Source organism: Rhinopithecus bieti, unplaced genomic scaffold, assembly GCF_001698545.2.
Source record: "Rhinopithecus bieti isolate Rb0 unplaced genomic scaffold, ASM169854v2 scaffold_15850, whole genome shotgun sequence".
NCBI lineage: Eukaryota > Metazoa > Chordata > Mammalia > Primates > Cercopithecidae > Rhinopithecus > Rhinopithecus bieti.
Window position 1 is genome coordinate 1,128,834 of NW_016809273.1, and position 26,454 is coordinate 1,155,287.

The window sequence follows — 26,454 nt, forward strand, 5'->3', positions numbered from 1 at the left end:
TATATATATATATATATATACACACACACACACACACACACACACACACAATTAAGAAACAACATAAATAAGAATAGAAATATTTTAAGTAACAATAATGAAAGGGAGAAATATGAAAACAATCAAATAGAAATGGAGAGTAAAATTTTAAAAAAAGATATAATCAATTAAGAAAACAAAGAAGGTCCAATGAATACATGATTGGAGGTCATTGTCAAGAAACCCAAAATAATGGAATAGAACAAATAGTAAAATATACAATCACATAAAATATTCCCCAAATTAAGAAGCATTTGAATATATGTGTAGAATATGAACATTGTATACCTAGAAAAATCAGTCTAGGATTGTCAAAACCAAAACATATTCTGGGGAAAATGACTGCACTGTAAATATAAAAAAATTAAAATCTGTGGACATTATACAAAAATCATATAGTTCCAAGAAAGGTAAAGAAAATCATCTATCCACAGCACCTGTTAACAAAACACAATTGAACCATATATTGAAGTTCCTTTTTTTTTTTTTGAAAGGGAGTCTCCCTCTGTCACCAGGCTGGACAAGGTTCACTGCAACTTCTGACTCCCTGGGTCAAGTGATTCTCCTGTCCCAGCCGCCTGGGTAGCTGGGGTTACAGGCACGCACCACCATGCCTGGCTAATGTTTGTATTTTTAGTAGAGATGGGGTTTCACTATGTTAGCCAGGATGGTCTCGATCTCCTGAGCTCGTGATCTGTCTGCCTTGGCCTCCCAAAGTGCTGGGATTACAGGTGTGAGCCACTGTGCCCAGCCATATTTAAGTTTCTTAATGAAAAAAGTAATAATAATAGGATTCCATATCCAGCAGAATTACTTTTCTTCTATAACAGTTATAGAAAAATATAGGCCTTCAAAGTACCAGGAAATTTTGTACTCATAAAGCTTTCCTGAAGAAATCATTCAAGAGAAAGTTTCATACAATCAAGAATATTTGAGGAAAACTTCACACTAAAGTCTACTGTTGAGCATTTTTCTACTCAACTGTACTACCAAAACTACATAAACGGATAAAGGTCACAGAATCTTAGGGAAATTATATATGTCTTGACAAAATAGGTATTTAAGAAAAAACACTGCAATACAAGGAAAGAATGCAAAGAGAATGTCTAATTCAAAGTAAGTTTACTGATTGGCTTCTCTTGCTAATTGTAAATAGATAATGTCATTTAAAATTAAATATTAATAGGCCAGGCACTGTGACTCACACCTGTAATCCTAGCACTTTGGGAGGCCAAGGTGGGTGAATCACTTGAGGTCAGGACTTCCAGACCAGCTTGACCAACATGGAGGAAACCCGTCTCTACTAAAAATACAAAAATTAGCCAGGCTTGTTGGCACATGCCTGTAATCCCAGCTACTTGGGAGCCTGAGGCAGGAGAATCGCTGGAACACGAGCAGCAGAGGTTGCGGTGAGCTGAAATCGTGCCACTGCACTGCAGCCTGGGCAACAAGGGCGAAACTCCATCTGAAAAATAAATAAATGAATAAATAAAATTAAGTATTAATAAAAGAAATAGAGTAAAGAAGAAGTTACTAATTAATTCCTCAATTGCCCACAGTAGGAAACAAATTAATAGTATCTTAAACCCAGGAAGCTAATTGCATCATTATGATGATAACTACTAGAATAAAAATACAAAAATTTCTGAATACCAAAAGATATAAAAAAAGATTATACATAAAAGATTTTGTAACATAAAATAACATGACAGAAGTAACAGCAAATGCACTTGTTGTATCAATTAACACAAATTAACTCAAAGCAGCAATGGAAAAAAATTTAAACTAAACATAAAAATAAACTATGCATATGCAATATTTTTCTAAAACCAAAATGAATAAATTAAAAATTAATGAATGAGTATCAATCATGAACACGGATGCAACATTCCTCAAGAAAATATTAGTAAATCAAGATCAATAGCACATGAAAAAGATCATACAACATGATCAAGTGATATTTATCCCTGAGATGCAAAGATGCTTAAACATTTGCAAAAAATAAGCATTACACACCACACTAACATAAAGAAGGATAATAATCATATAGTCACTTCAATATGTACTGAAATGTAACATTATTTCATGAATAAAACTCTCAACAAATTAGGTATAGAAAGAAGCACCTCAACATAATAAAGTTATGCATGACAAATCCACAGCTATCATCATACTCAAAGATGAAGAGTTGAAAGCTTTTCCTCTAAGATCAGGAGCAAGATAAGAAGGCCCACTCTTACCACTTCTATTCAACAAGGTACTGGAAGTCTCTTCTTTCTCCCTTCTTTTCATGCATTGTATTCATATTGAATTTATGTGGATTCCTTTTGGATTAATCATTGCTAATGTGAGGGATGAGATAATGTTCATGTTCAAAACAATCAGAATTTTGCTTGTTACCAATGACAAATGTGACATCTACTTATCACTTCTCAAACGGATATTTACACTACTTTTTTCCTATCCTCTGCCACTAATAGATTCTTACAAATAAGTCTTACTGTTGTGATTCCTTGTTCAGTGCTCTGTCCTTGAAACAAAAGCAAGGCAAGTCAAACTTCTACCATCAACCTGAGAACCCCACTTGCATTGATGCAAATTAGAAATAGTTGATTCTGAACCTCAGAGTATGTCAGGATTTAAATTTTAATCTGTGTAGCTTCTTTTTTTATATCTGTGGTCAAGTGTGTCCTTCACTATAATAAATCAAAACACTGTTGACCATTCCTGCTTTGGGAAGACCCAACTCTTGTTTTCTGTTTTCTGTTATCTCTTAATTTGTTTTGAAGATGAATTTGGTATTAGTTGTTTTTATTGCTTTTGTGTGATTTCCACAAAGTAAAGAGAGGCTGAATTTACTTTTAAAATAGGAATTCCTGGTCCACAGATTTTTAAAAATAACCTATATAAAATATCCCTTACATTGATTTGAATCTCAAAGGGAAAATACAATTCTTCTTAAGTCTGAGCTTTGTAAGATGAAGGTAAGGCCACTTTGTTATTTTCAAATATAGCAATTAAGTTGTCTAGACAGACAAAAAGATTGTGGAAATCGAGATCCACTGAAAATCTGGTACTAATCACCTTAAAAATGTACACTATAATACTTCAGAATTTCACAGGTGGAAAAATGTGAAGTGTGTTTATACTATTTGCCATAAGCCAATTTTATCTACATCAAGCCATATGGTTTGGGAAGCTGGGAGTTTCAGGAGAATTCAGAGTGAAATTTAACAGTGCTGTCTGAAAACAGTTTATACAGAGTTTATAAGCCATTCTAAAACACACCAGGGACTTTTTTTCTTTCCTTTCCCTTTTTAAAAAAATAATATACACTATCATACTGATATTTTAACACTCTATGCACAGTGTTTTTGTAATTTTCTGAAAATTGCTATGTTGCTACACTGATCTACATAAAATCTTGTAAGGCATAGACTGCATGATTGGTAATTTCTCTTCTTATGTATGAAATTAGAAGCACTTAATGCAATATATACTTAATTATTTTAAAATATTAATTGTAATTTTAAAGTTGCTAAAGTATTGCTTAATTATACCTATCAAAAAAAAATGTTGTTGTCAAATCATTCAGAGAAATTTATAAAGGAATCTGATAAAAATTACATTTCAGCTAATGTACAGATTCTATTGGACAATTCTGTTTTTTATATCTACAGAACAACTTGATATAAGAGCCAAATAATTTTGTTTTATGACTTTTCTTAGTGTATTAAGTATATCACATGCACTATAAAATATCAAAGGCAATGTTACTGAGAACATTATTTTAAGATTTCAAGTTTGATTTTAATGTACTCCTTAGGTTTTCCACTTTTTTTAAGGTTTGGTATTAGCTCAAGTAAAGCAATTAGATTAACAAATATATTGGAATAAAACTTGAATACACTCATACAAAATTATTAATTCAAAAATTCTTTAAAATCTTGCAAAACGTCCCCAATAAAAAAGGGAAATGTGACTTGCCTGCAAATTCCTTCTGGAAATATAAAACTTGATTCCTCATATCTACTACAGAATTCCTCAAGTTGACAGTAAAACAGCAGGAGAAAAGTCAAATTTACACCAAATTGATTGGTTTGGAAACAATCACTCCTGTAATTAGGATAGGTCAGGAAAAGTTTCTTTATAAATAATTTATCAGAAACTACTCTATAAAACCCTAGGAAAATGTCAAGCCAGGTGCAATCTTTTTAAACTATCCCAGTATAAATCAATTAAGGTGCTTTATTTTGACATCTAGTGTCAGTATTTACCAAATGTAGATAGACAAGTCCATCCCTGCAGCATGCATTTGCAAATAACTTTACTCATTAATGTTTAATTAAGACAGAGGAAAACTGTCCTTGATATTTTGCTGCAATTAGTGCTCTCTATACCCCACTGACTTCTCATGATGAATTACTTTTCAAATGAAAAGTGAAGTGATTAAAACTGGAGTCACTCCATCTAGTATGCATTGCCCATACCTCATTTTAAAGAGAAAACCAAATAGAGCCACACACAGTGAAAATGCAAGTAAAATTATTTGCTATTTTCGAAGTCAACTGTGAAGCTACTTTCTGGTCATGACTATGAAGTGATATAACAAGTAAATCCCAAAATATGCCTATTAAATCATAAAGTCACAAAACACCAGAGCTTTAGGGGATTTAACCTCAATTTAAGACACTCCACAAACACTAAGTAAATTATAATGCTCACGTAATTTTCTGCATTGTATTCTAATAATTTCACTTTTGTTTTAATATTTTACTGTTTTAAAGAACTTCATAATCCATTTTACCCAATATCTTCATTTTGCCAAAAAGCTAACAAAATCACTGCATAACAACAACAAAAACCTGAAATCTGAGAGAATAGATAACTTATGCAATGTTACACAAGAAACAAGTGACAGATCTGAAAATAAAATATAGTTGTTCATATACGCATATCCTTCCTCCTACTCTCTGCCCAAGTTTATCTTCATCTTAGACTGGAAGAGCAAACATAGTATGGGAAATATTTATGAACTCTTTGATCATATTACTCAGATATGATCCAGTTTGGAACGTTCTTGAAACAGCATTTTGCTACCCATATGTTTTATGTTATATTTCATACTAACAAATCTATTAAGGTGTTATTAGTAATAGAAGATAACTATTTTGTTCATTTTAATAACTTGTTTTTAATTATTTTCCCAATTCTAGAATCTCTCCTCAGATATATGAAATACACCAACTGTATAACTAATAGCGTGACAACTAGATTCACCAACAGGTCGGTTATGCTTGTATGATACAGTGAATTATTTGTTAACATAAAAGAATTCTGAAATATCACATATAATTCCCTATCTAAATTCCTTATAATTTACATTGGAAGATCTGGTCAACATGTACTTGCATGACCACATGACTACAATCTCTCAGAGCTGAGTAGCCCTGGGCCACTTTGCATAGTGCATGTACTCTTTGGTTCTCCACAATCCTCACCACTCCTTATTACTTCCCCACATCTGGGCTTTATGTCTGTGGCCATTTAAGTTCATGCTTGTACTGTTGCTTTTTAAATACTTGTTTGCCTCACTCATCTACCTGCCTAGTGCCTGGAAGCTTATGCATTTTCAACTCCTGACATAATGGCTTTAGGGGCAAAACTACTAAATGAGACAAGTCAATAAATGTACACACACACACACATACACAGAGAGAGAGAGAGAGAGAAAGAGCAAGATTTTGAAATTATATAGCGTGAGCTTATTTACAATTGGATTAAATAATTCTTTTGTTTATAAATTGTTTACCTGTTGAATGACCATTAAAATAATCTCTACAATATGCAAGCTGAATTTAAATATAATGTTTGCTCTTTAAAATCATGAAACTAGTGGGTGAGCATGCATTGCCTTTGCTCAAAATTGCAGGAAAAGTTCAGGATCTTAAGCTGGAAAGGTTATGAATTAATAACTTTCCATCATTAGTTCTCAAAGGTATATTTATATGGGTTACATTAAGGTCATGGGCCAGGAAGTATCAGTGGTAGGGGTATGGTATGGAGAGTGAGTGGAGTTGTCTGAAGAAAGCAGAGGCATTTTCAGAGAAAGATGCAGGTCAGGGGTAAGTCAGTCTGGCTGGAGTAGAGACCTGGTTATGTTGAAGTTAGAAAAGCCATTCAAGTAGATACTGGAGAAGCCTAGCATCCAGAATTTGAACTAAATTGCTTACATTTCTGAAACATAAGCTTTCGTATTATGGTTACACAAAATGAATGAGATTACAGTACACCTTCAAATTGTATCTTATTCTCACAAAACGTAGTATTCTATTTGGAAAATGGTTGCCAATACCATCTTCACACATGACATTTCTTGCTGTTTTTCATCAACGGGGAAGAAAACACTTAAATCTTGACATGGCTAGGGTTAGGCTTAAACTCTAACATGATCTCAAATGATCAAGATAGAATAAACATATGGAAAGTTGAGAAAACAGGCACTGAGGAAANTTTTTTTAGTGTATTAAGTATATCACATGCACTATAAAATATCAAAGGCAATGTTACTGAGAACATTATTTTAAGATTTCAAGTTTGATTTTAATGTACTCCTTAGGTTTTCCACTTTTTTTAAGGTTTGGTATTAGCTCAAGTAAAGCAATTAGATTAACAAATATATTGGAATAAAACTTGAATACACTCATACAAAATTATTAATTCAAAATTCTTTAAAATCTTGCAAAACGTCCCCAATAAAAAAGGGAAATGTGACTTGCCTGCAAATTCCTTCTGGAAATATAAAACTTGATTCCTCATATCTACTACAGAATTCCTCAAGTTGACAGTAAAACAGCAGGAGAAAAGTCAAATTTACACCAAATTGATTGGTTTGGAAACAATCACTCCTGTAATTAGGATAGGTCAGGAAAAGTTTCTTTATAAATAATTTATCAGAAACTACTCTATAAAACCCTAGGAAAATGTCAAGCCAGGTGCAATCTTTTAAACTATCCCAGTATAAATCAATTAAGGTGCTTTATTTTGACATCTAGTGTCAGTATTTACCAAATGTAGATAGACAAGTCCATCCCTGCAGCATGCATTTGCAAATAACTTTACTCATTAATGTTTAATTAAGACAGAGGAAAACTGTCCTTGATATTTTGCTGCAATTAGTGCTCTCTATACCCCACTGACTTCTCATGATGAATTACTTTTCAAATGAAAAGTGAAGTGATTAAAACTGGAGTCACTCCATCTAGTATGCATTGCCCATACCTCATTTTAAAGAGAAAACCAAATAGAGCCACACACAGTGAAAATGCAAGTAAAATTATTTGCTATTTTCGAAGTCAACTGTGAAGCTACTTTCTGGTCATGACTATGAAGTGATATAACAAGTAAATCCCAAAATATGCCTATTAAATCATAAAGTCACAAAACACCAGAGCTTTAGGGGATTTAACCTCAATTTAAGACACTCCACAAACACTAAGTAAATTATAATGCTCACGTAATTTTCTGCATTGTATTCTAATAATTTCACTTTTGTTTTAATATTTTACTGTTTTAAAGAACTTCATAATCCATTTTACCCAATATCTTCATTTTGCCAAAAGCTAACAAAATCACTGCATAACAACAACAAAACCTGAAATCTGAGAGAATAGATAACTTATGCAATGTTACACAAGAAACAAGTGACAGATCTGAAAATAAAATATAGTTGTTCATATACGCATATCCTTCCTCCTACTCTCTGCCCAAGTTTATCTTCATCTTAGACTGGAAGAGCAAACATAGTATGGGAAATATTTATGAACTCTTTGATCATATTACTCAGATATGATCCAGTTTGGAACGTTCTTGAAACAGCATTTTGCTACCCATATGTTTTATGTTATATTTCATACTAACAAATCTATTAAGGTGTTATTAGTAATAGAAGATAACTATTTTGTTCATTTTAATAACTTGTTTTAATTATTTTCCCAATTCTAGAATCTCTCCTCAGATATATGAAATACACCAACTGTATAACTAATAGCGTGACAACTAGATTCACCAACAGGTCGGTTATGCTTGTATGATACAGTGAATTATTTGTTAACATAAAAGAATTCTGAAATATCACATATAATTCCCTATCTAAATTCCTTATAATTTACATTGGAAGATCTGGTCAACATGTACTTGCATGACCACATGACTACAATCTCTCAGAGCTGAGTAGCCCTGGGCCACTTTGCATAGTGCATGTACTCTTTGGTTCTCCACAATCCTCACCACTCCTTATTACTTCCCCACATCTGGGCTTTATGTCTGTGGCCATTTAAGTTCATGCTTGTACTGTTGCTTTTAAATACTTGTTTGCCTCACTCATCTACCTGCCTAGTGCCTGGAAGCTTATGCATTTTCAACTCCTGACATAATGGCTTTAGGGGCAAAACTACTAAATGAGACAAGTCAATAAATGTACACACACACACACATACACAGAGAGAGAGAGAGAGAGAAAGAGCAAGATTTTGAAATTATATAGCGTGAGCTTATTTACAATTGGATTAAATAATTCTTTTGTTTATAAATTGTTTACCTGTTGAATGACCATTAAAATAATCTCTACAATATGCAAGCTGAATTTAAATATAATGTTTGCTCTTTAAAATCATGAAACTAGTGGGTGAGCATGCATTGCCTTTGCTCAAAATTGCAGGAAAAGTTCAGGATCTTAAGCTGGAAAGGTTATGAATTAATAACTTTCCATCATTAGTTCTCAAAGGTATATTTATATGGGTTACATTAAGGTCATGGGCCAGGAAGTATCAGTGGTAGGGGTATGGTATGGAGAGTGAGTGGAGTTGTCTGAAGAAAGCAGAGGCATTTTCAGAGAAAGATGCAGGTCAGGGGTAAGTCAGTCTGGCTGGAGTAGAGACCTGGTTATGTTGAAGTTAGAAAAGCCATTCAAGTAGATACTGGAGAAGCCTAGCATCCAGAATTTGAACTAAATTGCTTACATTTCTGAAACATAAGCTTTCGTATTATGGTTACACAAAATGAATGAGATTACAGTACACCTTCAAATTGTATCTTATTCTCACAAAACGTAGTATTCTATTTGGAAAATGGTTGCCAATACCATCTTCACACATGACATTTCTTGCTGTTTTCATCAACGGGGAAGAAAACACTTAAATCTTGACATGGCTAGGGTTAGGCTTAAACTCTAACATGATCTCAAATGATCAAGATAGAATAAACATATGGAAAGTTGAGAAAACAGGCACTGAGGAAATATGATCAGACCCTTAATAGAGGCCTCACTAATTGTTATCATAAGGGTGCCACTTATGATAACAATTCAAAGACCTTGAGCTATCAAGCAGGTTTATTGATGGAGAACTCGTATCAGAGCCCCTGCTGTTAGTTCTGATGGATTTACCACACGTGGCTGCACATGGCTACACTTGTACCCACTCAAGTGTGTAAGAAGTGTCTAGTGCTGAGCCACTGAGAATTCGCCTCAGTAACGTTATAATTGCAATGCTACCTCAAAGCAAATAAGGTGAGCCTGTTAGGAAAGTTACCCACATTATTACTGTTGCTTTCTCCAATGCAAAGAATCATGCTATTTGAAAGTATATACATCTGATGCTCTCTCATTACAAAAGAAAATGTTGAGAATGCTCTTTGGGTTGGTGAAATCTATCATAAACAGGATTTTTCCTTTGTACATAAAGAGGTTACGCACTTAGATTATATCAACGATTGAATAGTATCCAATATAGGAAATATTTGTATACATTTTCTATATACCTGAGAAATCAAAACAAAATGTTTAAGGAAGGAAGTCAGGGCTTGAAAACAAGCAATACTCTAACAGCTAATAACCAGAATCTTCATAATACATCAAAAATTTTGCAAAGGAGTCTCAGCTAAATTTAGGACACAAAATTTTAGAATTGTGTCATGTAATCCCTCTTTTAGAAGTTAGATTATTAGTACATTGGGAAAATAACATTTTAGGACTTTAACATCTTCTTTATTCAATTCATTATTGAAAGAAAGAATGGGTATGCTTATTAAAAACTAAACAATACAAAAAATGGACTCTTAAATTTAACAGATCCAAATCTGAATCTGAGTTCTTCAATATATTAGCTAGATATTTCATATTTCTGGATATAAACCACTTANCATATATAAAGCCACTATATGGAGTGATTTTATATAGATATATACAATTGATTATATATAACACATAATATCTCTATAAAATATATACTCTGCATAAAATCACAAAATGAGTTGTGTAAGTTATCCACAATCTAAGGAATTCTGAAAGGAATTATGATTATGCTTCAAGATATGTATACTTCTTAAAATTAAATCCACAAAGCCAATAATTAGTGTGGAAGAAACAGAAGAGAATCACTAGGAAGTAGAAATAAAACCTTAAATAAACATCGTTTTGGAAACTATCCAGAGAGTTGGTTATAGCCCAGAATTATCTATAAATTCTCTGGACAAAATATTCTGTAAATTCTTTGCACAAAATAAGCATTCAAATAGAGCTTTATAGTGGATTCTTTATTTTCTACATTACTTAGAACTACACCTAAGTGTTAAACCATATTGCTGAGTTTCAGAGAAGTATAGCCTTGCTGTACTTTAGAAGGCTAGCTGAACATGGAGCCCAGACTCCATTCCAAAATCCATGACTCCAGATGGTTTTCTGTTGTTGCTGTTGTCATTGTTGTTTGCTTCAGCGTAGCCTACTGGCTTTTGGTTCTTTGTGTTTCTTTTTCCTTGAATGTGCATTCTATGGCAACTATTATGGCAGCCTTTGCAATCAAGCTCAAAGTCAAAATTGCCTTGCATTAGAGATATATTTGGGTACTTCTACCCTCAAAATCTTAAAAATCAATTCTTGTTTGCATTTAGGGCAGAACTCTGATGTTCCAGCTTGACACCTCTAATATTATTGGAGCACTTGCCCTTGCTGGCCATATATAGTAGAATTGTTATCCCTTGCATGCAAAAAAAAGTTCTGGCCCTACATCCCCTGGATATGCTGCAAGGTGCCATGTTAGCAGCAGTTCAATTTCAAATCAATATCTACAATTATGACAATCTGCACTTGCTCCTTTTGATTTGGTGATCATAAGTAAATTCACTCCTTGGTATTTCTAGCCACAAAATTTTAATGCACACTTCTCTTTTATCAAGAGTGACAATGGCTTTTCATTTAACATCAGTTTCAGCTTTTATTAAGATGATCATTTTTTAGAAGGGTCACTTAAAAATGAGTTTTCCATGTACCACATGATCATATTGCATTGTTTCATTCTGCCTAAAATGTATCCTCCAACTTAAGTAAAATCTCATCAAGATATATTGCACGGGTAGAAAATAAACAAAAGGAATAGAAAAAATTATTTTTGCTACATAAAATTTGAAATATTTTGAGAAAATATCGGACTGACTTGGATGTAAGCTTGTGCTTCTACTAGAAGAAATGGGGATGACTACATAAGGACAATAATCGTTTAGACATCTCTAGTCAATATTTGAATTACCCCCTGCACTTCACCACCATGGAATTGCTTTGTCTCAGTTCAACTATTTGGCATGACATAATAAGAATATATTATAAACCAATACAAAAACCTGTCCCACAAAATTGTCATTTTTTTCTCTTAGAATGTTGAGAATATTGAAACTGTAGGTGACACAGTTTCTCTTTTCATAGTGGCTGATAAAGAGCTTTGAGCAAAATAACGAACCATTTTAGCGTATTGAAGGAGATTATTATGGTTTCTATTTTACTTTTACCTTTATTCTTGGTTTCATTTTAATATTGCCATTTTTCTCTTTTTACTAAACCTGCTTTTAATTTATTTTAACTTGTTGTATTTTATGTGTCTTCATAATTAGTAATAAACCTTTTCTAAAATAGGGCAGAATATAAACTAAGAAATGATTCAATGTATTTCATGGCAGACCGATCCCTTCATGTTCTGTCTCCGACTTCTCTTGGTAGGCTTGCCTCCTGCCATCTTTTCTCATGCATTCTTTTTCTATCCACTGTGATTGTCTTATAGTTCCCTGGACACACTTTCTGATACTGCTGAACCTTGTCTTATAATACCTTTCCAATATTATTTCCCAGTAAATAACATGCTTAGGAGTGAACTCAAGTTATCCTTTGGTAGTTCATGGAATGAATTAATGAAAGTATGCAGCTGGAACAGCATCTGTGAAAATGAGAGATACATTCATTTGCTTTGCCTTTTCTGTGATTTATCTTACTTTAATTCAGTAATTTATAAAATATTCATTTCTCAGTGTACATAATAGAATTGTTATCTTTCAAAGAAACCTAATTAACTTTAAAAAACATCATATTAGAAGACAGTCTAAGAGATGGTATAAGTTCTGAGATGTATGTACTCTCCACTATACTACATAGTTATTTTTATTACCATTATGCACTTTTAATAAATCCTTATTTTCCTATGTGTTTTTAATGATTTTAACAGAGTAAACTTACTTTAAAAGGCAGTTTGCATTTTTCAATTACTGTGGAACATTGTTTCACCAAATACTAACTCAAGTTAGGCAGAGATCTGCAGTGTGAACGGGTTGACTACGCTGACTCACTAAAATAGGATTTGGGTAACCAATTCAAACAAGAGTAACCTTTCCAGGACGACTAAAGGGAATAGCAATGTGGGATAAATTCACCTCTGAATTTTCACATTTTTGCACACGCGACTGATGTATGTATTATCCTGAAGTTCTCCTAGTGTCTGCTTTTTATTGAAGTATTTGTTCTGCTCTACTTTGGGGTAGAAGGAAACTGGAACCCAAGTGCTCCATTGAGGGGAAGGTATTTCCCATGTGAGTGCCGACTTGCTCATGTGACTTTTTCACTTTGTTTATGTATTTATGGTAAGGATCACAAGTAGAAGGTATTGGCCCTTTGAAGAATGAACACTGCTGTCACCCTCCATTTCCTATAAGATGTCACAGCTGTGACAAGGAAGGGTTTATAATGGCACAGTTCGGTGCCTTCATAATTTATTCTTTCTGATTTTATGCTCTCTTAGTCTCCTGCTCAACCATCCACTAACAAGCAGTGATATTAGCCAATAAATCAAAGACGTCTGCTTGTCACCACCAGATGCTTGGCCACATCGCCACCGATTATGAGACATACAAAAGGACAATTTCATGTAGGGAGCTCAGCAGAGGTGTTCCACTGATGTTCTGTTTGATAGAAAACTAGTTTGAGGTGAACATAGTAAAATTCAAAAACTTTTATGCCTTGCAGCAATAAGAACTAAGTTGAAATGAAACTGGAAATTAAATTAGGATCTCACCTTTATGATTATTCCTTTAAAGATTCTAAGTCTCTCCCTTTGTCACTTTGATACAGGTTAAAGAAGAAATATCTTAATATACTCTGTTTATTTTGCTAGGTTTAAGAATTTATCTTTCTTTTCTAAAAGCACCAAATAAGACATTTATATCCGTCTATTAAATATACTTATCAAGACGTATTATTTCTAAACAAATATAATAATATTTGTTTGAATTGTAGTCCATTGTAGTAAAACAATAATATGATTTTATTTTTTCATTAATATTAAGACCTACTGTAACGTAATTAAAACCATCTATTAGGTATTAATTGCTTATATATTCTTTTGTTTCATTATTGAAATTACTGATACACTATAATGTACATATACCTTTCTCTGTGGTATAAACAAGAACAATAACAGCATACTAAATGTATAGAGTTCAAATAACTATGTCCAATATTTTAGGAAATTCTCCTCAGCATATTGTTAAATTTTTAAAGGAAGACAAGAAGTTTATATTTTTTCTTTAAATTAAAGTAGAAAAGCAATAGCCAACTGGCTTCATTTTAATAAAGAAGTTTCTAAGTTTTTCTCAACTGAGAAGTTAACTATATTTATACATTGAATATATAACTAGATTGTTGACTTAGCATTTTTGCTATATTGACAATTTATTATAGAACAAACAAGTTGTAAATTAAATTTCAATATGAGTTACAAAAAGGCATATGTAATGATGCTTTATTTTTAATTAATACGGCTATGTTTATCTTGTGACTGTACAAGCTGCCCTTTCTTTCTTCACATCTTCCTTTGACTTTCTCGGGGCCCTAAAAATGCCATTCAGAAAATGAGTGAGTTATTCCATAGTGCCTCAATTTCAGTTACCAACTCTTGGAGGCTAGAAAAATCATGTCTGCTATTTTGTTTCCTTCCATTTCTTCATCTTTCTCCTTTATTTTACAGACATATCTAGATTATCCTTTTCAAATATTTATTTAAGCCTCCTCAGAATAACAGCTTGAACTTTCCAAAGTGTATAAATTCAAGAACTTTTTAAAGTAAAATACTTATTGTATATATTCAAATAATAAACTTGCATTTTACAGTTCCATTCAACCTAGATGGAGATGCTATATCACTGTGGTTGCTTTGTTGTTCCTGTTGTTTTGTTGTGATTTATACTATGACTTTTACATTGATATTTCATGATAGTTTTATTTCCCTTCAGCCTAATAGGAATTCAAAGTGCCATCTATTTAGAAAGCTTTAGACAGAGAAGATAATTCACTTAGAAATGTGTGCTTGAAGTCCTTTTTTATTTCTCTGAGCTACAGAATTATTAAGTATTTAAGTACCTTTTTTTTTTTTTTTTTTTTTTTTTTTTTTTTTTTTTTTTTTTTTTGAGATGGAGTTTCGCTCTGTCACCCAAGCTGGAATGCAGTGGCATGATCTCAATTCACTGCAACCTGCGCCTCCTGAGTTCAGGTGATTCTGCTGCCTCAGCCTCCTGAGTAGCTGGGACTACAGATGTGTGCCACCACACCAGGCTAATTTTTGTATTTTTAGTAGAGACAGGATTTCACCATGTTGGCTAGGCTAGTCTCGAACTCCTCACCTTAGATGACCCACCCACCTTAGCCTCCCAATTGCTGGGATTACAGGCATGAGCCACCATGCCCACCCTTAAGAACCACATTTATTCTGCAAAGTTTCTATAACTATTGTTTTGTGTCTCACATTCTTATAAAGTATAAGAGTAAATGTCCAGTTACACTAAGCACTAGAAACCAAGGAAGCACTCTAAAAGTATACTGAGTAACAAAGTAAAAAAAATAGAAACCTTAGGAATATTAAGAAAGTGATAAGTTACAGTACAATTTGGCTTATGCACAACCGCCATAATAGAATAGGGATTCCTGCTCTCATCTCAAGAAGTGTGTCGGCATGTATTGCCCTGCAGTAAAAAGATAAGAAATGACTTAAAATGAAAAGAACTACGAAAACACAGAAAATGAGAAGATGATTAAGGATGTGAGCAGTATTTAACTTTGATGAGACATTATTAACACTGCATCTATCCAGCTAAGGCAAGTGATGAGTTTAAGTGGATTTGATTGAGTTACTCAAAATCAATTAAAACTAGTAAGTGTTTTTCTTTTGTTTTGGTGTTTGGGTTTTGTTTTTTTTTTTTTTTTTCCCCACCAATACTGAGAACTTGGGAAACCCAGAAAACTTTAGAATGAATGCAGCATAAAGCTAGCAATGTCAGTTGAAACTATTGGTATCATCTCCATTATTTTATTCCTTGCCTCAATAACATGCTTTATCTGTAGGTTCTATGATACTGGGTTGGGTGAAAAGTATTGGCCACCTGTTATCTTGAATGTAAACTCAGAGATAACATTTATGAAGCTGTCTCTCTGTAGTTACTTGTGTTGAATAAGAGTCCTGATTTACCCTGTAGCTTTTGTGAAGCATCTATAGGTATTATTGCTATTTCATTGTTCATCCCCAGGGATGTGTGTGAAACCTGCACTGAAAGCACTGAGAGGACCACAATATATCAAGGTAGAAGAGGTCTGATTCTTCCCATTGGCAAGAGAGAACACTGTCCTAGGCCCAAGTATAGGTTGTCAGCCCAACAGATGATTTTCTAGTTTCAAACATATCTAACAGAAGTAAAATTCCTTTACAAGCTGGGATAGGAGAGAGTTACAAATGTCTTTTACAAACAACAAGGGAACAACTATTTTGCATCATCTTCCATGTCTTTTAAAATCTTACTAATCCACCATTCCAGAAATGCTTGTGACCATGACTCTATGAATCATGGATTCCATCTTGATTTTCTCCTCATGGCTTTACCCAGGTAATAATTTATTGACATGTTATTTTACTCACAGCTTAGCAGCACAAACGCACCTTCCTCCAAATTCTGCACCTTTCATACTCTGACTAAAGCAAAACTCCATAACAATTTTCTTCTCTTTCTCACTCCCATAATCACTACTTCTGAATCTCTGTAATTCTTCTTGCTGGCATAATATATCTGTCATTGATCATACATTGTGTGTAGCATTCTGATTAGAGATGTGATCTGGACCAAATTTTCTAACCTCTATTTTCTTTTTCTATAAAATGAGACTAATAATAACATACATTTCAAATGCTGAGATGGGGATTAAATGAACTAATACCAAACTTTACTACATGTAAAGGGCTCAACCAGGGCTAGATGCATAGAACCACACTGCTGAATAAGTATGGGTTGGTGTTATTATGGTGACCACATTTTTTTTCTAGAGCATATTATTTTTGTGAGTATGTATTAAGAAGGGTAACCGTGTTATTTATATATTAATTTAAATTAGAAAGTATATCTAAGAGTAAAATGTATTATTTAACACTTGATTTATGTCGGTGCAAGAGTCTCTGATTTTTATGCATCAGTAAATCAATAGTATAAACCACACACTAAACAAATTTATAGGTTCATACAAGCTTTCTTGAATAGTATCATTGCATGCAGTATCATTTAGAATACTGTTATGATTCAACTGCAAATGCACCAATAATTATGTTAAAAGATTTTAGGCTACACAATTCATCATGTGATGGAATCAAGCAAATAAGATAAATGTAACTGACATATAATTTGATTAGCATAATATATTTAAGTGACAAAATTTAAACTTGTTTAATAAAAGAAAACATGAAACCATTATTAGAAAACAATAAAACCAAGAATATCAGAACTGTTCGATAAATTATTTCTGTGCGGGGCTTAGTCCTCAAACTCTATAACCATGAAAAATACCACAGCCTCTCTGGGTCAGGTATTTATAGACTGTTTTAATTCGTGTTTTTCTACTCCACTAGAGTATATGCCATTTGAGAGTAAGTATAGAGTCATTCGCTTATTTATTCATTCATTCATCACCAATAGATCACTAACATCTAAATGAGTGCTCAGTCATATAATATGTTTTTGTAGGAAATGAATGATGAATGACCTTCATTTTTCATCTTTAGAATGGTGGGTCCAGAGTACATAACCTCTCAGCTCCAGAATTTTAAAATATTATGACAGTATAATTAAAACATATCACAATTGATGCACATACAAGAAAAAACAGAAATTCTTCTCTGTTCTTGCATCTTTCTCTATAACCATACGTTTTAATTTTATGAGCTCTATGTGAGTTTGTCCACTCTAGGGAGACAAATGGCAGAACCAAATTTAATATTTGGATTAATACAATTTTCAACTCTAGAGCAAAATTTATGATCATCATTGTTGCTATTTATGTACTCAGTCATGTACTGTTCATTCCTGTGGGCCAAAATTATTCCAGGTGGTTTACTTATCTCAGTCCTCACAACGACCTTCTAATGCTGAGATAGGAACTTCCAAATTAAAAATACAGGTACAGGATGAGAGATAACTTGTGTAAGATTTCACACTGCTGGTGACAATCAGGATTCTAAACTAAATCGCTCGGAAAGATCATGCTCATTCTACTTAACAGTCTCTGATACTGATCATTGTCATGAGGAAGAAATTGTCAACTGCATGACAATTTATTATCAAGCAAATATCCAGCATTCTAAGGCAATTTTCTTTCATTTGCTATTCTATAATGCCATTAATTTTGTCTGAGTTGTAATTAATTAAATAAAATACAGTAATTTAACTGTAGATCACATTTTTTCTTCACATCTTAAAACTTTTCTCCAAAAGTAATAGCAATTTCTAGACTTTGCATCTGCTGAATATTACTTGGGTCTGACTGACATTTCATGGTGGACAGACCTTAAGGTGAATTCCAATGATCTCTGCCTCCTTTGCTCCACACCATTCATATTAACCTCCCACTGGAGTGTGGGTAGGACCTAAGACTTGCTTCTAATCCAAAGAATGCACAAAGGTAATGGAAAGCCAATACCATGATTATGCTGTTATATAAGACATATTTCTCCCTTTCTCTTCCTTTGTCACTGCCTTCAAAGAATTGATTTGCTTTGAATCCTACAGCCAAAGATAAATAAATTCTGCCAACAACCTGAAGGGCTTGGAAGAGGATCCTACCTTCTTCAATCAGTCCCCTAGATGAGAACACAGACCTGATTAACACCTCGATTGCAGTCTTATAAGGGATCCAGCTATTCCATAGCTCAAACCCTGACCCAAAGAAATTGAGATTAGAAATGTGTGTTGTTTTAAACCACTGTGCTTGTGACTGTTTGTTGCACAGCATATAAAACTAGTTCAGGCCGGGCTGGTGGCTCATGCCTGTAATCCCAGCACTTTGGGAGGCTGAAGTGGGTGGATCACTTGCGGTCAGGAATTTGAGACCAGCCTGGCCAACATGGTGAAATCCCGTCTCTACTAAACACACAAAAAAATAGCTGGGAGTGTGGGTGGGCACCTGTAATCCCAGGTACTCAGGAGGCTGAGGCAGGAGAATTGCTTAAACTCTGGAGGCAGAGGTTGCAGTGAGCCTAGTTCATGCCACTGCATGCCAGCCTGGGCAGCAATAGTGTAACTCTGTCTCAAACAACAACAATAACAAAAATATTTTAATTATTTTCTTAATTTTCCTATATCCTGGAATTAATGCTTTCACTATCATGAATAACGTTTTGGAGCTGGGGATTTCTAGAGTATTTCTGTCTCTTAGTTACTACTAAATACCTTAGATCATTATTTGAGAACCAATATTTATTTTCTAAAAGATTGCTAAAATAACTACAAATTCTCCAATAACCTACAACACAGATGAGCAGAATAACTGAAAACATCATTTTTACGAATCTAGACTTTATGACTTTGTAATCTGAAATAAAGCTTTTTTCTTACTAAAGTTTAAATTTTGCCTCTTTTTCAGTGCCTAGTGCCATTTAATACAGCAATATCTCTTTATGGTTTCTGCAAAACTATGGCCGATACATACATATGGGTTTTAGGGGACTTATACAGTAGTAGGTTTACTCCATTATAATTTTTCTGAGAAGGAGGAAGGAGAGAGAGAGAGTTTCCTTTGAATTCTCAGGATCCCTTCTGGATCAGTTTTCATCTGTTTAACTTCTCTGGATTTAATTCCTCTTTTGTTTCAACACAGCCTGAATTCAAGGGGAAAAAAAATGAAAATAATATCAAAGCAATTTCAGATGCAATCCGCTTTAGGGTATCAGACTGAAAATCTACCATAACATATGGCTCAAGGACAATTAAAAAAATTGTAGGATACATGAAGGAAGTATCAACAATATGAAGTGAAGATAAGTACTTCTGACCTTTTTAACATGAGAAGAAACTACTGTACAACAGGAGACAGTTCAATGTAGGGGACACAATTACTACATGAAAAATTAAACCTTATAGTCTTACATACGTAGGACAAAATGAAGGGAGAAGAGAATTAATATTTAATGAGTAACTACTTTGTGGCAAGCATTGTGTTAAGCCTTTAAATACTAAAGCTAACACGGTAACCTTGCACAAATATTTGATAAGTAGTAAAAAAAAAAGAGGTCCAAGACATCCATTTTCACCCTTGACCTGTAAATATCTGGCAGTCATCACTCCCTTCCTAACAACAAGGAAAAAAGCTGAACAAAGTGAACAGCAATGTCTTGTTTTGGATCCAACAAAGAACAAACCTCCACTCTGAAATATGGAATAGCAAGGGATTTCAGAGAGTCATAGCCAAGATCTGCTTACCTGGAATAGAGGCCGCTGGAGTCATAAATTGGTAGGAACACTTAAATGGTAATTTGGACAAGTTTCTGCAGGCTAAGTATGAAATAGAGTGAAAGTGAGAAAGTTCAAGGGCCCAGAGTGTCCTCAAAAGTTTATGGGTTTACCTCAAAGAACTCCACTAGGTTCTCACAAAGCCAAAAACATGGCTTTCTGGCTCTGGCAGAGGAAGACAAAAGTAACCATTTAGAAGTCTGTTCAAGACATTCTATGTAATGAAAGCTTACTCTTTACTGGAGAATATTTTACAGGAGAATTGTCTCACCTGGGGGAGAGCCATTTCCCTAAACACAACCCCTCCTATCCCTTCATCTAAGGGGGGAGGTCTAAGAAACACTTGTGAAGGTCACAAGACCGAGGGACACCGGTCCACTAAAGGAGTGAGGCTTAATCGTAAGATTCATAAAATGAATGCACTCATCCATTGTGTACCACCACAACAAAAGAACTCCAATTTAATAGCAGTCGATTACAGATGAAATATCTACAAGATGCAGACTCTCAGGAAGAGTTCTTAGGGAAACCCGGAGACAGTAGGAGAGGCAAAAAATAAAAGCACAAGAAGAATTTAGTTTCTGGTACCATATAGCACACATTACATATAGCCAAACTCACCTAAAATCTGAAACAAAAGACCCACTTACCTCAGTCCTACTATCTGGTATATTGTTTTAGTCTTTCAACAAAAAAATAACAAGTTACACCAGACAGGAAGAACAAAAAACATGGTCTGAAAATACAAAGCAAGAATCAGAATCAGACTCAAATATGACATAGATGTTGGAATTTTCAGACAGCTTAAATAACTGTGATTATTATGTGAAGGCCTCGTTGGGAAAAATGGGCAGCATATAAGAAGAGTTGGATAATGTAAGCAGAGAGATGGAAATTCTAGAAAAGAATCAGAAGGCACTGTAGAAATTGAAATATTGTAAAAGAAATGAAGTGTGCCTGTGATGGGCTTATCAGTAGAATTGGACATGACTGAGGGAAGACCCCATAAGTTTGGCTATATGTCAATAAAAACATCAAAACTGAAATGAAAGAGAATAAAAAAAGAATGACCAAAACCCCCAGAATATCCAAGGCAATTTCCATCTCAAAAGATGCAACTTACATGTAACTGGAAGAGCAGAAGGAGAAGAAAATGAAAATGGACCAGAAGAAAAGAAAAGACCAGAAAACAAAGACAAAAAAAAAGAAATATCAAAAGAAGCCAAAGGATAAAACAATTTACCTGTAGAAAATAAGGATAAGAATTACCTGGACTTCTTGTCAACTATGCAAGCAAGAAGAGAGTAAAGTGAAGAAAATAAAGTGTTGAAAGAAAATAACCACAAACCTAGAGTTCTATAACCAGTGAAATTATATATTCTTTTGAAAATGAAGGAAAAATAAGGTATTTTTTTAAACAAACAACAACTAAGGAAATTTATTGCCAGAAGTATCCTTTAAGAAATATTGAAAGTTCATAGAGGCTGGGTGCGGTGACTTACACCTTCAATCTCAACACTTTGGGAGGCCAAGGTGGGAGGATCACCTGAGGTCAGGAGTTTGAGGTCAGCCTGGCCAACATGGTAAAAGTCTGTCTCTACTAAAACATAAAAAAACAAATAAATAGCCAGGCATAGTGGCTCATGCCTGTAATGCCAGCTACTTGGGAGGCTGAGGTAGAAGAATCGCTTGAACCCAGGAGGCAGAAGTTGCAGTGAACCAAGATAGTGCCACTGCACTCCAACCTGGGGGATAGAGTGGGACTCAAAAAAACAAAAAAAAAAACCAAAAAAAAAAACAAGTTCACAGAGGAGACAATAATAGAGATCTAAAACTAGGATCTACTGAAAGAATAGAAAAGCATTAATGAATGAATAATTGAAGGAAAGATATTTTTCTTATACTTAAGTGATCGAAAAGAAAATTTGATGAAAATAAGACTAACAATATGTTTGATGGTTATAGCATAAAGATAAGTGAATTACAGCAAGGTCATAAGGAGGAAGAGGTTGAGTACACTCTTTTACCAGTTATCTACACTAAATGTAAAGCAATCCATTGTTATTTGAAGGGGGTTTGAATTAGTTAAAAATGTATATTGTGATTTTCAAGGAAACCACTAAATTTTAAAGAAGTATCATTGACAGGAAAATAGAGGAGAAAAAATAGAAATATATAACATGCTCAGATAAAACCAGAGAAAGGAAAGAAAAAGGAGGCACGAAACAAAAGACAAGCACAATAAATAAGTAGAAAACCGTTATAAAAATGGTAGGTACTTAAGCTATGCTTTTTTTAAAGACAGATGTTATTCCAAATATATCGATAATCACTTTAAATGTGAATGGTTCAATATGCTGATTAAATACAGAGATTGTCAGATTGAAGTATCAAGCTATAGAATGATATGGATGATCTTTAAATCCTTATTGCCCAGTGAAAGAAAGTAGTTTAAAAAGGTTACATACTATGTGATTCCAATTATATGATGCAGAAAAGCCAAGCCTACAGAGACAATATTGGCAGGGGAGAGAGCAAAGAGGGAGGGTTGCATAGGTGAAGTATAAGGGATCTTTTAGGACAGTGAAACTGTTCTGTGTAATACCAAAATGGTGAATATATAACACCATACATTTTTCTTTTTTTTTCTTTTTTTAATTTATTTTTTATTATACTTTCAGTTTTAGGGTACATGTGCACAACATGCAGGTTTGTTACATACGTATACATGTGTCATGTTGGTGTGCTGCACCCATTAACTCATCATTTACATTAGGTATATCTCGTAATGCTATCCCTCCCCCCTGTCCCCACCTCATGACAGGCCCCCGTGTGTGATGATCCCCTTCCTGTGTCCAAGTGTTCTCATTGTTCAATTCCCACCTATGAGTGAGAACATGCAGTGGTTGGTTTTCTGTTCTTGCAATAGTTTACTGAGAATGATGATTTCCAGCTGCATCCATGTCCCCACAAAGGACGTGAACTCATCCTTTTTTATGGTTGCATAGTATTCCATGATGTATATGTGCCACATTTTCTTAATCCAGTCTGTCACTGATGGACATTTGGGTTGGTTCCAAGTCTTTGCTATTGTAAATAGTGCCGCAATAAACATACGTGTGCATGTGTCTTTATAGCAGCATGATTTATAATCCTTTGGGTACACCATACATTTTTCAAAATCCACTGAACTTTACAGCACAAAGATTGAATCTTAATACATATGCAACATAAAATAATTTAGGATAACACTGGTACTCAGGAAGTAACGCAGNAGGTATATCTCGTAATGCTATCCCTCCCCCCTGTCCCCACCTCATGACAGGCCCCGTGTGTGATGATCCCCTTCCTGTGTCCAAGTGTTCTCATTGTTCAATTCCCACCTATGAGTGAGAACATGCAGTGGTTGGTTTTCTGTTCTTGCAATAGTTTACTGAGAATGATGATTTCCAGCTGCATCCATGTCCCCACAAAGGACGTGAACTCATCCTTTTTTATGGTTGCATAGTATTCCATGATGTATATGTGCCACATTTTCTTAATCCAGTCTGTCACTGATGGACATTTGGGTTGGTTCCAAGTCTTTGCTATTGTAAATAGTGCCGCAATAAACATACGTGTGCATGTGTCTTTATAGCAGCATGATTTATAATCCTTTGGGTACACCATACATTTTCAAAATCCACTGAACTTTACAGCACAAAGATTGAATCTTAATACATATGCAACATAAAATAATTTAGGATAACACTGGTACTCAGGAAGTAACGCAGACTATGACAAAAAGAATCTAACTAGTATGTAATGGCCTCACTTGAGTAGGTGGGTAAAATGTGCTGACTTAAGTTGAAAGTAAAATATATATATATATATATATATATATATATATACACTATACTCTAGTTGATAGTATTGTTTCTACTGGGAACTCAGGCTTACAATTCTGATACTCTGATATATGCACAGAGGAAAGGAAAAATTAGGTGAATGGATGGCAGATGATGGATCCAGGTTTCTCATTGTTGGATTGGAAATTTACAAATAAGCAAGAGAAGGAAGCTAGAAATATGAATGTGGAAATGGTTTAGAGTTGGAAACATCAGGATGAACTCATGTTTACCTTAATATAGACAGTGTTGGTTACATAGAGAATATATATATATTTATAATATATATATTACATACAGGGTGTATAGTTTAAATATATCATATATATAAATATGTTTACACCCATATACAGAACTTAGCACACCCATATGCGATTATACCCATTTAGCATACCCACACATACATATACACATACATATACACAGAACTTACATACACACATACATATACACAGAACTTAGCATACCCCCATATATTTTCTTGCTGTGTCAGCTGAGAGGGCACAGATGCAGTGATATTCCAGTAGCAATAAGCATACCTAGTGCCCAAATCTTGGTTTCCAATTCTGTTGTTCAACAAAAGAAGTGGGGTATTTTAGAACTGTGGTAGAAAATATGCAAGAATAGTCTATAGTATTCTATAGTGAAAAATGGAAGGTACTAAAAAAAAAAAAAGAAAAAAACTAAAGAAAGCAAATGAAAAGAGTAGCTCCCAATGGCAAAAGGTAAAATCAATTGTTCAAGGAAATAAAGTAGTATTGCATTATAACTCAGAGTATAAAATAAATATCAATGAGTGTATATCAATATAATGAAATAATTTAAAATAAGTAAAGAAGATAAATCACTTATGCATAATAATTCCAAATAATTAATGTAGATATTCTCCTTTCAAGAGTTGGAGCTTAAATCACCACTTCTTAAGTGTTCAATGTTCAGAGTGACCTCTTTTCAAAATTTTAGCATGAAAAGGAGAAAAAAGACTAATTTTATAGTAGAGAAACCTGACAAACACTATCAGATTTTTCAAGGTGATCATGGTTAACATCAACAGTTATAAATAATGTTGATTATATGTAACCTAAATGTAGAGTAAGGAGAATGACATTCTGCTTCTTTAGTGTTTCTGCTGAAAACTCAAAATCCCAGTCTAAACATTTAGAAATATATTAGACAAATCTCAATATATTCTATAAAATACATTATATAAAGTACCTTACCAGTACTCCTCAAAAATCATCAAGTTGGTCAAAAACAAAGAAAGTCTGAAAAACTGTCATAGCCAAGAGAAGCCTAAGGAGATAATAAGGGAATCTTGATGGTAACCGTATACATAAAAGGAAAAAAAAGGACGGTAGGTGAAAAATCAAGAAAACCTGAGTAAAATCTGGACTTTGGTTAATAAAGGTGTATTCATATTGGTTCATTAATTGTAATGAAAGTATCATACTAATGTAAAATGTTAATAACAGGAGAAGCTGGTTGTAGAGCATACCAGAACTCTTTACTATTATCATAAATTTTCTATAAGCCTAAAACTATTCTTTTAAAAAAAGTACTTGAAAAAAACAGGCCAAAAAAATGATGTTCTTCGATGAATTTAAAACTAAGGAAATATAATATTAAGTATTGTGTATTATATATTTCAAAATAGCTAAAAGAGAAGATTCTGAATGTTTTTACTACAAAGAAATTGTAAGTTTATGAGGTGTCAGATACGTTAAATACCTTGATTTGATTTTTACATAATTTATACAGACATCAAAACATCACATTGTACCTCATAAATATGTATAATTATCATGTGTTAAATTAAAAGCAAAGTTAAAATAACTAAGAAAATCTACTAGAGGGTATAAATGACTTTTTGAGGGCATAAAATGAATGGAGATGTAGTATAGTAAAATTGTTAAGTGATTACTTCTGGTCATCAGAGACAGTAAGTTTGAATTCTTGCTCTACTGCTTGCAAGATGCATTAGCATAAATGTTAATAAATGTTGGATATATGTAGTATTAATTTAACTATAATACTAATATGTAGTGGTTCAAAGAAGAATTATGCATTGAAACTTTGAAGAGAATGAATGCCTTCCAGAAGAGTTTAGATTAATTAATTTGAAATTATGAACACACTCAAATAGAGGTTAACACTTTGTGTGAACATGTGTCTTTGTATGTGTGTGGTTGGAAAGCAACGGGGCCTAGAAGTGGAGCATAAAACAAGTTAGCTTTGACAGTGTTTCTAGCCTAGTTTTGGGAAGAGGATGACCTGAATAGGAGCCAGCATATCTACTGGGATGGAAGGTAGAGTTGGATTCATTAAGCGATATTAGTCAATGAGAGCCATTAATATCATTTAGTTGGTTTATCTATGTTATACCATGTTCACCAGACAA